The sequence below is a fragment of the Rattus norvegicus genome, chromosome 5 (assembly GCF_036323735.1).
Source record: "Rattus norvegicus strain BN/NHsdMcwi chromosome 5, GRCr8, whole genome shotgun sequence".
In the NCBI taxonomy this organism is placed as follows: Eukaryota; Metazoa; Chordata; class Mammalia; order Rodentia; family Muridae; genus Rattus; species Rattus norvegicus.
Genome location: NC_086023.1, coordinates 22,684,791 through 22,697,312, shown reverse-complemented (window position 1 = coordinate 22,697,312; position 12,522 = coordinate 22,684,791). Strand labels below are relative to the sequence as shown.

At 40.9% G+C, this 12,522-nt stretch overlaps 2 pseudogenes across 1 annotated transcript in view; both read right to left on the bottom strand.

Annotated features, from left to right (window-relative positions):
* Positions 1 to 452: 452 nt before the first annotated feature.
* On the bottom strand, positions 453 to 2,071 carry LOC134487058 (zinc finger protein 652-like; annotated as a pseudogene).
* A 34-nt stretch (positions 2,072 to 2,105) lies between these two features.
* Zfp652-ps1 (zinc finger protein 652, pseudogene 1) overlaps positions 2,106 to 12,522 on the bottom strand; it is a 50,822-nt pseudogene continuing 40,405 nt past the window's right edge. Inside the window, exon 2 of the transcript XR_010066804.1 lies at positions 2,106 to 2,885. The product of XR_010066804.1 is annotated as a zinc finger protein 652, pseudogene 1 (transcript). The remainder of the gene's footprint in view (positions 2,886 to 12,522) is intronic.

Genomic DNA, 12,522 nt, shown 5'->3' with positions numbered 1-12,522 from the left:
CTTGTGTATATTGAGTTATCCAGGCATTTCAGGGGTAAAGCCAACTTGGTCATGGTGTGTAATCTTTCTGATGTATGTCTATATATTGGCAAGAATTTTACTGAGAGTTTTTTAGTTCAACAGGAATATTGCCCTATAGTTTTCATTTTTCTGTTAAGTCTTTATCTCGTTTAAGTATTAACATGATAGTTTGTCTTCTGTTTCCCTTCCTTCTTTCTTCTTCCCTTCCTTCCTTCCTTCCCTCCCTCCCTCCCTGTTAGGAACTGGTTCTAATGCTTTGCATTAATTCAGCTCCCAAAAGCCATTCTTCTAAACCTGACCCCAGCTGGCTTCAACTGGTGATAAAAATTGCTGTACAGTCAATGACTGGACAGAAAGACAGAGGCAGGTATTTGTTTGTTTGTTTGTTTGTTTGTTTGTTTGTTTTTTGTTTTTTTTATTATAAAAATTTATCTATTTTACAACATGGGTTTAGCTACACTGAAAAATTACACAGCTTATTGAAATACATCTCATTTTAGAAACAGACTACTAAAGTCTATACAAAACCTCTAAAATAATTTCTGTAGTAAAATAAAGAGTGTGTTAAAAGAGCTACACAAAGAAGGAAACTCCCATCTTCTCTATAATGCTTGATATTGTATGAAACAAGGCCAGCGCGACTCTGCAGCCATCACCAAAAGGTGAAAAGAATTCATTACAATACACAGTGATACAGTTAATACTCCGGATTAATCTCACAGCCTTCCCGATTAGTATAAAGGAAACCAGGGCCATCCCCTCTTTGAGGAGAAGACCGGGATATAAAAGCAAGCATACCTCATCCACTGATATGAAATTATAAAATCCCACAATCACAGTATCTGAAATTTATAAAAGTCATCAGAAAATGCAAGCAAATTGGGCTTTAGTTCGGTGGTTCCCCTGGTTTCAAGGGCAGTCTTCTTACTCACTCCCTCATGTCAGTCTTGTGGTTCCCCAGGACAATGGCAGAGGCCCTGATGGAGGCCATGGAAACAGGAAGGCCCCAGAGGAGTCCGCTGCTGCAGCCCTTCTGCCACTCACCATGGGGACTCACCGGCTGGTGCTAATGATGCTGGGCCTGGGCTGGGCTGTTGTTCTCCGCCAGGTGCCTCAGAAAGGTGTCCTCGCTCTGGCTTCTGTGGTTTAGGGGCTCACTCTTGAAGAGAGCTAGAGGCGGGGGCAGGTGAGGCACAGGAGGGATGAGAAGGTGGTGCGCATGGTGTGGATGCGTGTGGATGTGCAGGTGTGAGAAGGGGTGTGGGACGGGTCTTGAGGGAAGCGCACCACCCACAGGGTTCATACTGACTGCGGGGGTGGGGGGGGTGGGGGGGGCTGGGCGGGAGTGTTGGCCACGGCTGGAGCTGGGGCGGCTGAAGCTGAGGCCAATGGGATCTGGACCACTGGTGGCACATTCACTGGGCTGGTCACTCGGAAGCACTTCTCCTTGTGGGCCTTCAGCATGTTGGAAAAGCAGAACCGCTGACCACACATGTCACAGGGGTAGGGCTTCTCGCCTGTGTGAGTTCTGCGGTGCCTCTTCATGTTGGGTCGACTGGTGAAGCTTTTGCCACAGATTTCACAGATAAAAGGTTTCTCTCCAGTGTGCGTCTTCATGTGCTCGTCGAAGTACTGCTTCATGTTGAAGTCCTTGCCGCACCACTGGCACATGAACTGTTTGTGCCCGATGTGGATGCTCATGTGGGAGCGGAGCTGGTACTTGTACTAGAACCTCTCGTCGCAGTTCTCACGTCTGAAGGGTTTCTCTCCAGAATGCTGCAAGGAGTGCACCTTGAGTGACATACTGCGCTTGAAAGACTTTCCACAGGTCTCACATGTAAATGGCATGTCTTTTGTGTGTGCAACCATGTGTTTCCGTACATGAGCCATGGTATAGAACTTCTCGCAAATCTCACAGGCAATTTTTTTTTCTGCATATCCATGGACAATCTTGATATGTTCATGAAGGGACCAGAGTTTCTTGAAGGATTTGTTACAGGAAACACACTCTTGACACATTTAGTGTTGCCATCTCTCCACGGGTGTAAGGAGATCTTCCATTTCCACAGGTCTGAGTAATTACAGTCTCTGTTCCCATCAGCTGCACTAGACTCTGGCATCCTTCTGAATGTTTTTTTCACAGTCTGTCTGCTGGTGAAGGGACAGCTCACTTTCCAGGACAAACTTCTTGCCACATTTATCACAGATTTGCATGCGCCTGTGAGTAAGGTTCATGTGCTTCTCCAGGTACCAGAGAGTATTAAACACCCTAGGGCACTTCTCACAGGTGAGAGTCTCTTTCTCGTCACACTTAGCTTTCTGGACTGGCGCTTTAGGCTCCTTGGCGGCCTGCTTCTTCCTCTTAGGTAGCTCTGGGCCTCGAGTTGTACGGGGCGTAGGGGAAGTGGTAGCTGCAGCAACAGAGGCAGCTCTCCGGGTTCGCCTTTGTGTAACCCTGACTTTCTCTACTTGCTTCTCCTTTTTCTTCTGCCGTCCGTTCTCTCCGTAGTCACTGCTGTTATCTGTGGCGTCCTCCTCAGTCTCTTCCTCTTCTTCCTCGCTGCTTGTCTTAAGAACAGGAGTCTCTTTGGACTGAGAAGAGACACCCTTTTCCCCTTTAGACACATTTAATGTTTGATTATTAAGGTTTACCTCCACTATGATCTGCTCCCTTTTGTAAGAGACTTCGGAGGCAGGTATTTTAGATTGCTCTGGCAAGGCACCTACAGAGGAAGAATCGCCATGACTCTGAGAGAGAGAGAGAGAGAGAGAGAGAGAGAGAGAGAGAGAGAGAGAGAGAGAGAGAGAGAGAGAGAGAGAGAGAGAGAGAGAGATCAGATTTAAGAGCCGCAGGAGAGAAAGATCTAACAATGTAGGTGGAAAGGAAATGTGGCCCTATTGGGGGTACCCAGAAGGTAACAGGGCAGCAAAGATAAAATATAAATTTAGAAGGTGTTGAGCCAGTAATGCTGGAAAGGGATGTGTGCTAGCTGCAGGAAGGTTTAGAAGTGCCTAGCCATGAAGATAGTCAATAGTCAACGCATATCAAAATTAGCTGGTGTGTGTGTGTGTGTGTGTGTGTGTGTGTGTGTGTGTGTGTGTGTGTGTGTGTCTTTCATTCATGAATCCAGAGCTTTTGGGCAGGTACAGTGCACTCATGACACTTCGGGAGCCAAGGCAGATTAACTAATTCACTGCTGTACGTCCCTCTTCTTCCTTCCTTCCTTCCTTCCTTCCTTCCTTCCTTCCTTCCTTTCTTCCTTCCTTCCTTTCTTTCTTTCTTTCTTTCTTCCTTTCTTTCTTTCTTCATTTTTAAAATTTAAGAAGGATTGGTTGTAGATCTGAAAGTCTGGTAGAGATGTGCTGTGAATCCATCTAGGCCTGCCTGGGCTTTTGTAGTTTACAAGTTTCTGTTTCAATCTCCTAATTTGTTATGGGTCTGGTTAGGTTGTTGAGTTCTTCTTGGTTTAACTTTGATGGTAGGGCTCTATTTAGAGATTTATTCAAATCCACAGATTTTCTAGCTTAGTGGAATATACATTTTAAAAGATATTTCCTTCTAATATTCAGAATTTCTTTGTTGTCTGTAATAGTGTTTCCATGTTCATTTACTATTTTGTTACTTTAGGCCCTCCTTTTCTTTTGAACTAAGGGTCTACTGAATGTATTTATCTTCTAGAAGAACCAGCTTTTAGATTCACTGAATCTTTGTCTTGTTTCATTTGCATTTCATTAATTTCTGTTCTCATTTTTATCACTTCTTATTGTCTACTGGATTTTGGTTTTATTGGTGTTATTTTCCAAATTTTTGAATTGCATCATCATGTCATTTGGTTCTGCTTTCTGATTTTTTAATATAGGCTCTTAGCTCTATAAGTTTTATTATAGGAAGGCTTTCAATGTCTTGTGGAGTTTTTGTTGTGTTGTGTTCTCATTTTCAGTAAGTTCTAGGAAGGTATTTAATTTTGTATTAAGTTTTCCTCTGAGCCACCGGTTATTTGGTAATGAGCTTGTTAATCTCCCTGAGCTTGTGTGCTTACCAGAGTTGGGTATCAATTTTAAGATTTACTGCATTATTATGAGATAGGTAGCATGGAGTTATTTTAATCTTTCTAAAATTTTAAGAGTAGATGAGACAAATTGATGAATTGAACTTCATAAAAGTCGGAACATGTATTTGAGCAAAATACAATGATATATGTACATGGAAGATCATAAAGGAAACCTATTACTTTTATACCAGTTAAAAATATGTGTGTTTATCACTATTTGCCAAACAATGTACAAATGTATACAAAATACATGTAAAAATAAATAGTTCCAATTACCCATTCATATGTCCAACTCTTCCAATGATCCCATTTCAAAGTTTGTGACACATAATATAAGCAACTTTCTGCACATTGCACCATCTCCTTGCTCTTTCCTCAATTGAACATGAGCAGCCCTTCACTTGAGAATGGCCTTTTGTTTACAAAATTTATTTATTTAATATGTTTCTATGTATTCTATACATATGAGTATATGAAGGGTACATCATTTTCATTGAATACATCTGAAACATATTTTAAGTTCATTATAATATAATCACCTTAGACTTTTCAAAAGATGAAATATTTTCCAGAGTGTGAACAGAATAGACTATATTAACCATTCCTGTATTTGTATATACCCATGGTCACACACACACACACACACACACACACACACACACACACCCCACATGTGTTCTTCCTCTTACTAAAGATATCTGAAGAAAGACAAGCCTATAGTACATTCTTCGTAGCTACCATTAAACAAGGTATGAGTCAGGAGCAGTGGCACTCTCCTGAAATACTAGCACATGGAGATAGAAGCAGGAGTATTGTGTGTTTAAGGTTATCCCTGGCTACACAGGTGAATTTAAAACCAGCCTGGAATATATAAGATCATGTCTCAAAAAGTATAGAAGGAAAGATGGAAAGTAATCAAGGGAATTATGTTGGAATAAATATCCTGGCAGTAAATACTCTGTAGCAACTCTTCCACTTAAAAAAGAGACATAGATGTTTAACAGTGAAAGCATAGGTTTCTGAATAATAACTTATTTTTCATTTCTATATGGCATGCCAGTATTTTAAGAAAGCAGAGTTTCTCTGACTGACATAGCCTAGGACTAGAACCCCAGACTTCAAGTCGCCAGGACCTCAGTGCATAAGTGTGCAGAAAACATGAGGTTCTTACAGTGCACAGTGCAGCCACGATATGCCACCTCCTACCACTAGTGGCATCTCCTGTACAAGATCCAACCAAGCACTATCCTTAGCACATCCCCAGAAATTACTTAAAATGAATAGCAATGTATAACAAGCAGTTTTTTTTTAAAAAATTCTGGCATTAATATATTTATATCCTACATTCAAACATTGCAACCTTTGCTTTAAAAATTTGTGACAATACTGAATAAGAATTAGAACCAAAGCTCTAGCTTGAGAATTTGTAACATTCCTGGAGATACCTTTACTGAATAGATAATCTCAAATTATGAGGTGAATTAGTCAAATACTGACCACAGAAATACAAAACAAAAACTGTTAGTCTCTATGGAAAAAAACCTACGTTTTATTTATTTCCAATTCTTCTATATAAATACAAAATCAATTTGAGACACCCGCGGAACCCGGCCCGAAGCAGCTCTCTGCTCCCAGACACCGTGGGAGAGAGACCCGACCGCCTGGTCAGGTGGGCACTCCTGAGGCTGCAGAGTGGAAGAGACCACCAACACTGCCAACCCCTGCCCACATCCCTGGCCCAAGAGGAAACTGTATAAGGCCTCTGGGTTCCCGTTGGGGAGGGCCCAGGAGCGGCAGGACCGCTGCCTCTGAGACACCACAGGAACCTGAAGGAAACAGACTGGATAAACAGTTCTCTGCACCCAAATCCCGTAGGAGGGAGAGCTAAAACTTCACAGAGGCAGACACGCCTGGGAAACCAGAAGAGACTGCACTCTGCATACACATCTCGGACGCCAGAGGAAAACACCAAACGCCATCTGGAACCCTGGTGCACTGAAGCTCCCGGAAGGGGCAGCACAGGTCTTCCTGGTTGCTGCCGCCACAGAGAGCTCGTGGGCAGCACCCCGAGAGCAAACTTGAGCCTCGGGACCACAGGTAAGACCAACTTTTCTGCTGCAAGAGACCTGTCCGGTGAACTCAAGACACAGGCCCACAGGAACAGCTGAAGACCTGTAGAGAGGGAAAACTACACGCCCGAAAGCAGAACACTCTGTCCCCATAACTGGCTGAAAGAAAACAGGAAAACAGGTCTACAGCACACCTGACACACAGGCTTATAGGGCAGTCTAGCCACTGTCAGAAATAGCAGAACAAAGTAACACTAGAGATAATCTGATGGCCAGAGGCAAGCGCAGGAACCCAAGCAACAGAAACCAAGACTACATGGCACCATCGGAGCCCAATTCTCCCACCAAAGCAAACATGGAATATCCAAACACACCAGAAAAGCAAGATCTAGTTTCAAAATCATATTTGATCATGATGCTGGAGGACTTCAAGAAAGACGTGAAGAACTCCCTTAGAGAACAAGTAGAAGCCTACAGAGAGGAATCACAAAAATGCCTGAAAGAATTCCAGGAAAACATAATTAAACAAGTAGAAGCTCATAGAGAGGAGTCACAAAAATCCCTGAAAGAATTCCAGGAAATCATAAATAAACAAGTAGAAGCCCATAGAGAGGAGTCACAAAAATCTCTGAAAGAATTCCAGGAAAACACAATCAAACAGTTGAAGGAATTAAAAATGGAAATAGAAGCAATCAAGAAAGAACACATGGAAACAACCCAGGATATAGAAAACCAAAAGAAGAGACAAGGAGCTGTAGATACAAGCTTCACCAACAGAATACAGGAGATGGCAGAGAGAATCTCAGGAGCAGAAGATTCCATAGAAATCATTGACTCAACTGTCAAAGATAATGTAAAGCGGAAAAAGCTACTGGTCCAAAACATACAGGAAATCCAGGACTCAATGAGAAGATCAAACCTAAGGGTAATAGGTATAGAAGAGAGTGAAGACTCCCAGCTCAAAGGACCAGTAAATATCTTCAACAAAATCATAGAAGAAAACTTCCCTAACCTAAAAAAAGAGATACCCATAGGCATACAAGAAGCCAACAGAACTCCAAATAGATTGGACCAGAAAAGAAACACCTCCCGTCAAAACACCAAACGCACAAAATAAAGAAAGAATATTAAAAGCAGTAAGGGAAAAAGGTCAAGTAACATATAAAGGCAGGCCTATAAGAATCACACCAGACTTCTCGCCAGAAACGATGAAGGCCAGAAGATCCTGGACTGATGTCATACAGACCCTAAGAGAACACAAATGCCAGCCCAGGTTACTGTATCCGGCAAAACTCTCAATTAACATAGACGGAGAAACCAAGATATTCCATGACAAAACCAAATTTACACAATATCTTTCTACAAATCCAGCACAACAAAGGATAATAAATGGTAAAGCCCAACATAAGGAGGCAAGCTATACCCTAGAAGAAGCAAGAAACTAATCGTCTTGGCAACAAAACAAAGAGAAGAAAAGCACACAAACATAACCTCACATCCAAATATGAATACGACAGGAAGCAATAATCACTATTCCTTAATATCTCTCAACATCAATGGCCTCAACTCCCCAATAAAGAGACATAGATTAACAAACTGGATACGCAACGAGGACCCTGCATTCTGCTGCCTACAGGAAACACACCTCAGAGACAAAGACAGACACTACCTCAGAGTGAAAGGCTGGAAAACAACTTTCCAAGCAAATGGACAGAAGATGCAAGCTGGAGTTGCCATTCTAATATCAGATAAAATCAATTTCCAACTAAAAGTCATCAAAAAAGATAAGGAAGGACACTTCATATTCATCAAAGGAAAAATCCACCAAGATGAACTCTCAATCCTAAATATCTATGCCCCAAATACAAGGGCACCTACATACGTAAATGAAACCTTACTAAAGCTCAAAACACACATTGCACCTCACACAATAATAGTGGGAGATTTCAACACCCCACTCTCATCAATGGACAGATCATGGAAACAGAAATTAAACAGAGATGTAGACAGACTAAGAGAAGTCATGAGCCAAATGGACTTAACGGATATTTATAGAACATTCTATCCTAAAGCAAAAGGATATATCTTCTTCTCAGCTCCTCATAGTACTTTCTCCAAAATTGACCATATAATTGGTCAAAAAACGGGCCTCAACAGGTACAGAAAGATAGAAATAATCCCATGCGTGCTATCGGACCACCACGGCCTAAGACTGGTCTTCAATAACAATAAGGGAAGAATGCCCACATATACGTGGAAATTGAACAATGCTCTACTCAATGATAACCTGGTCAAGGAAGAAATAAAGAAAGAAATTAAAGACTTTTTAGAATTTAATGAAAATGAAGGTACAACATACCCAAACTTATGGGACACAATGAAAGCTGTGCTAAGAGGAAAATTCATAGCGCTGAGTGCCTGCAGAAAGAAACAGGAAAGAGCATATGTCAGCAGCTTGACAGCACACCTAAAAGCTCTAGAAGAAAAAGAAGCAAATACACCCAGGAGGAGTAGAAGGCAGGAAATAATCAAACTCAAAGCTGAAATCAACAAAGTAGAAACAAAAAGGATCATAGAAAGAATCAACAGAACCAAAAGTTGGTTCTTTGAGAAAATCAACAAGATAGATAAACCCTTAGCCAGACTAACGAGAGGACACAGAGAGTGTGTCCAAATTAACAAAATCAGAAATGAAAAGGGAGACATAACTACAGATTCAGAGGAAATTCAAAAAATCATCAGATCTTACTATAAAAACCTATATTCAACAAAACTTGAAAATCTTCAGGAAATGGACAATTTCCTAGACAGATACCAGGTATCGAAGTTAAATCAGGAACAGATAAACCAATTAAACAACCCCAAAACTCCTAAGGAAATAGAAGCAGTCAGTAAAGGTCTCCCAACCAAAAAGAGCCCAGGTCCAGACGGGTTTAGTGCAGAGTTCTATCAAACCTTCATAGAAGACCTCATACCAATATTATCCAAACTATTCCACAAAATTGAAACAGATGGAGCACTACCGAATACCTTCTACGAAGCCACAATTACTCTTATACCTAAAGCACACAAAGACCCAACAAAGAAAGAGAACTTCAGACCAATTTCCCTTATGAATATCGACGCAAAAATACTCAACAAAATTCTGGCAAACCGAATCCAAGAGCACATCAAAACAATCATCCACCATGACCAAGTAGGCTTCATCCCAGGCATGCAGGGATGGTTTAATATACGGAAAACCATCAACGTGATCCATTATATAAACAAACTGAAAGAACAAAACCACATGATCATTTCATTAGACGCTGAGAAAGCATTTGACAAAATTCAACACCCCTTCATGATAAAAGTCCTGGAAAGAATAGGAATTCAAGGCCCATACCTGAACATAGTAAAAGCCATATACAGCAAACCAGTTGCTAACATTAAACTAAATGGAGAGAAACTGGAAGCAATCCCACTAAAATCAGGGACTAGACAAGGCTGCCTACTCTCTCCCTACTTATTCAATATAGTTCTTGAAGGTCTAGCCAGAGCAATCAGACAACAAAAGGAGGTCAAGGGGATACAGATCGGAAAAGAAGAAGTCAAAATATCACTATTTGCAGATGATATGATAGTATATTTAAGTGATCCCAAACGTTCCACCAGAGAACTACTAAAGCTGATAGACAACGTCAGCAATGTGGCTGGGTATAAAATTAACTCAAATAAATCAGTTGCCTTCCTCTATACAAAAGAGAAACAAGCCGAGAAAGAAATTAGGTAAACGACACCCCTCATAATAGATGCAAATAATATAAAGTACCTCGGTGTGACTTTAACAAAGCAAGTAAAAGATCTGTACAATAAGAACTTCAAGACACTGAGGAAAGATATTGAAGAAGACCTCAGAAGGTGGAAAGATCTCCCATGCTCATGGATTGGCAGGATTAATATAGTAAAAATGGCCCTTTTACCAAAAGCAATCTACAGATTCAATGCAATCCCCATCAAAATACCAATCCAATTCTTCAAAGAGTTAGACAGAAAAATTTGCAAATTCATCTGGAATAACAAAAAACCCAGGATAGCTAAAACTATCCTCAACAATAAAAGGACTTCAGGGGGAATCACTATCCCTGAACTCAAGCAGTATTACAGAGCAATAGTGATAAAAACTGTATGGTATTGGTACAGAGACAGACAGATAGACCAATGGAATAGAATTGAAGACCAAGAAATGAACCCACACACCTATGGTCACTTGATTTTTGACAAAGGAGCCAAAACCATCAAATGGAAAAAAGATAGCATTTTCAGCCAATGGTACTGGTTCAACTGGAGGTCAACATGTAGAAGAATACAGATCGATCCATGCTTATCACCCTGTACAAAGCTTAAGTCCAAGTGGATCAAGGACCTCCACATCAAACCAGACACACTCAAACTTAATAGAAGAAAAACTAGGGAAGCATCTGGAACACATGGGCACTGGAAAAAATTTCCTAAACAAAACACCAATGGCTTACGCTCTAAGATCAAGAATCGACAAACGGGATCTCACAAAACTGCAAAGCTTCTGTAAGGCAAAGGACACTGTGGTTAGGACAAAACAGCAACAAACAGATTGGGAAAAGATCTTTACCAATCCTACAACAGATAGAGGCCTTATATCCAAAATATACAAAGAACTCAAGAAGTTAGACCGCAGAGAAACAAATAACCCTATTAAAAAATGGGGTTCAGAGCTAAACAAAGAATTCACAGCTGAGGAATGCCGAATGGCTGAGAAACACCTAAAGAAATGTTCAACATCTTTAGTCATAAGGGAAATGCCAATCAAAACAACCCTGAGATTTCACCTCACACCAGTGAGAATGGCTATGATCAAAAACTCAGGGGACAACAGATGCTGGCGAGGATGTGGAGAAAGAGGAACACTCCTCCATTGTTGGTGGGATTGCAAACTGGTACAACCATTCTGGAAATCAGTCTGGAGGTTCCTCAGAAAATTGGACATTGAACTGCCTGAGGATCCAGCTATACCTCTCTTGGGCATATACCCAAAAGATGCCCCAACATATAAAAAAGACACTTGCTCCACTATGTTCATTGCAGCCTTTTTTATAATAGCCAGAAGCTGGAAAGACCCCAAATGCCCTTCAACAGAGGAATGGATACAGAAAATGTGGTACATCTACACAATGGAATATTACTCAGCTATCAAAAACAACGACTTTATGAAATTCGTAGGCAAATGGTTGGAACTGGAAAATATCATCCTGAGTGAGCTAACCCAATCACAGAAAGACATACATGGTGTGCACTCATTGATAAGTGGCTATTAGCCCAAATGTTTGAATTACCCTAGATACCTAGAACAAATGAAACTCAAGACGGATGATCAAAATGTGAATGCTTCACTCCTTCTTTAAAAGGGGAACAAGAATACCCTTGGCAGGGAAGAGAGAGGCAAAGATTAAAGCAGAGACTGAAGGAACACCCATTCAGAGCCTGCCCCACATGTGGCCCATACATATACAGCCACCCAATTAGACAAGATGGATGAAGCAAAGAAGTGCAGACCGACAGGAGCCAGATGTAGATCGCTCCTGAGAGACACAGCCAGAATACAGCAAATACAGAGGCGAATGCCAGCAGCAAACCACTGAACTGAGAATAGGACCCCCGTTGAAGGAATCAGAGAAAGAACTCGAAGAGCTTGAATGGTCTCGAGACCCCATATGTACAACAATGCTAAGCAACCAGAGCTTCCAGGGACTAAGCCACTACCTAAAGACTATACATGGACTGACCCTGGACTCTGATCTCATGGTAGCAATGAATATCGTAGTAAGAGCACCAGTGGAAGGGGAAGCCCTGGGTCCTGCTAAGACTGAACCCCCAGTGAACTAGACTGTTGGGGGGAGGGCGGCAATGGGGGAGGGTTGGGAGGAGAACACCCATAAGGAAGGGGAGGGGGGAGGGGGATGTTTGCCCGGATACCGGGAAAGGGAATAACACTCGAAATGTATATAAGAAATACTCAAGTTAATAAAAAAAAAAAAAGAGAGAGAGAGAATAGTAGAAAATCTTTGCCAACCATTAAAAAAAAAAAAAAGAAATACTCAAGTTAATAAAAAATAAATAAATAAATAAATAAATTTGAAATATCTTTTCTATCATAGACTTACACTTCAACTGGATAAAAAATCATATATTAATTATTAAGTATTAATAAATTTTATTATAAACATCTTGCAAATTAAACATCATACGCTAAAACTAGTCAGACTTTAGTTTGTATAATTCAATTATTTCTATACAATTAGAATTGGCTTTCAAATCAGAAGTTTTGAAGTGGCACATTTAAATTTACATTCTTAGTATTCAAT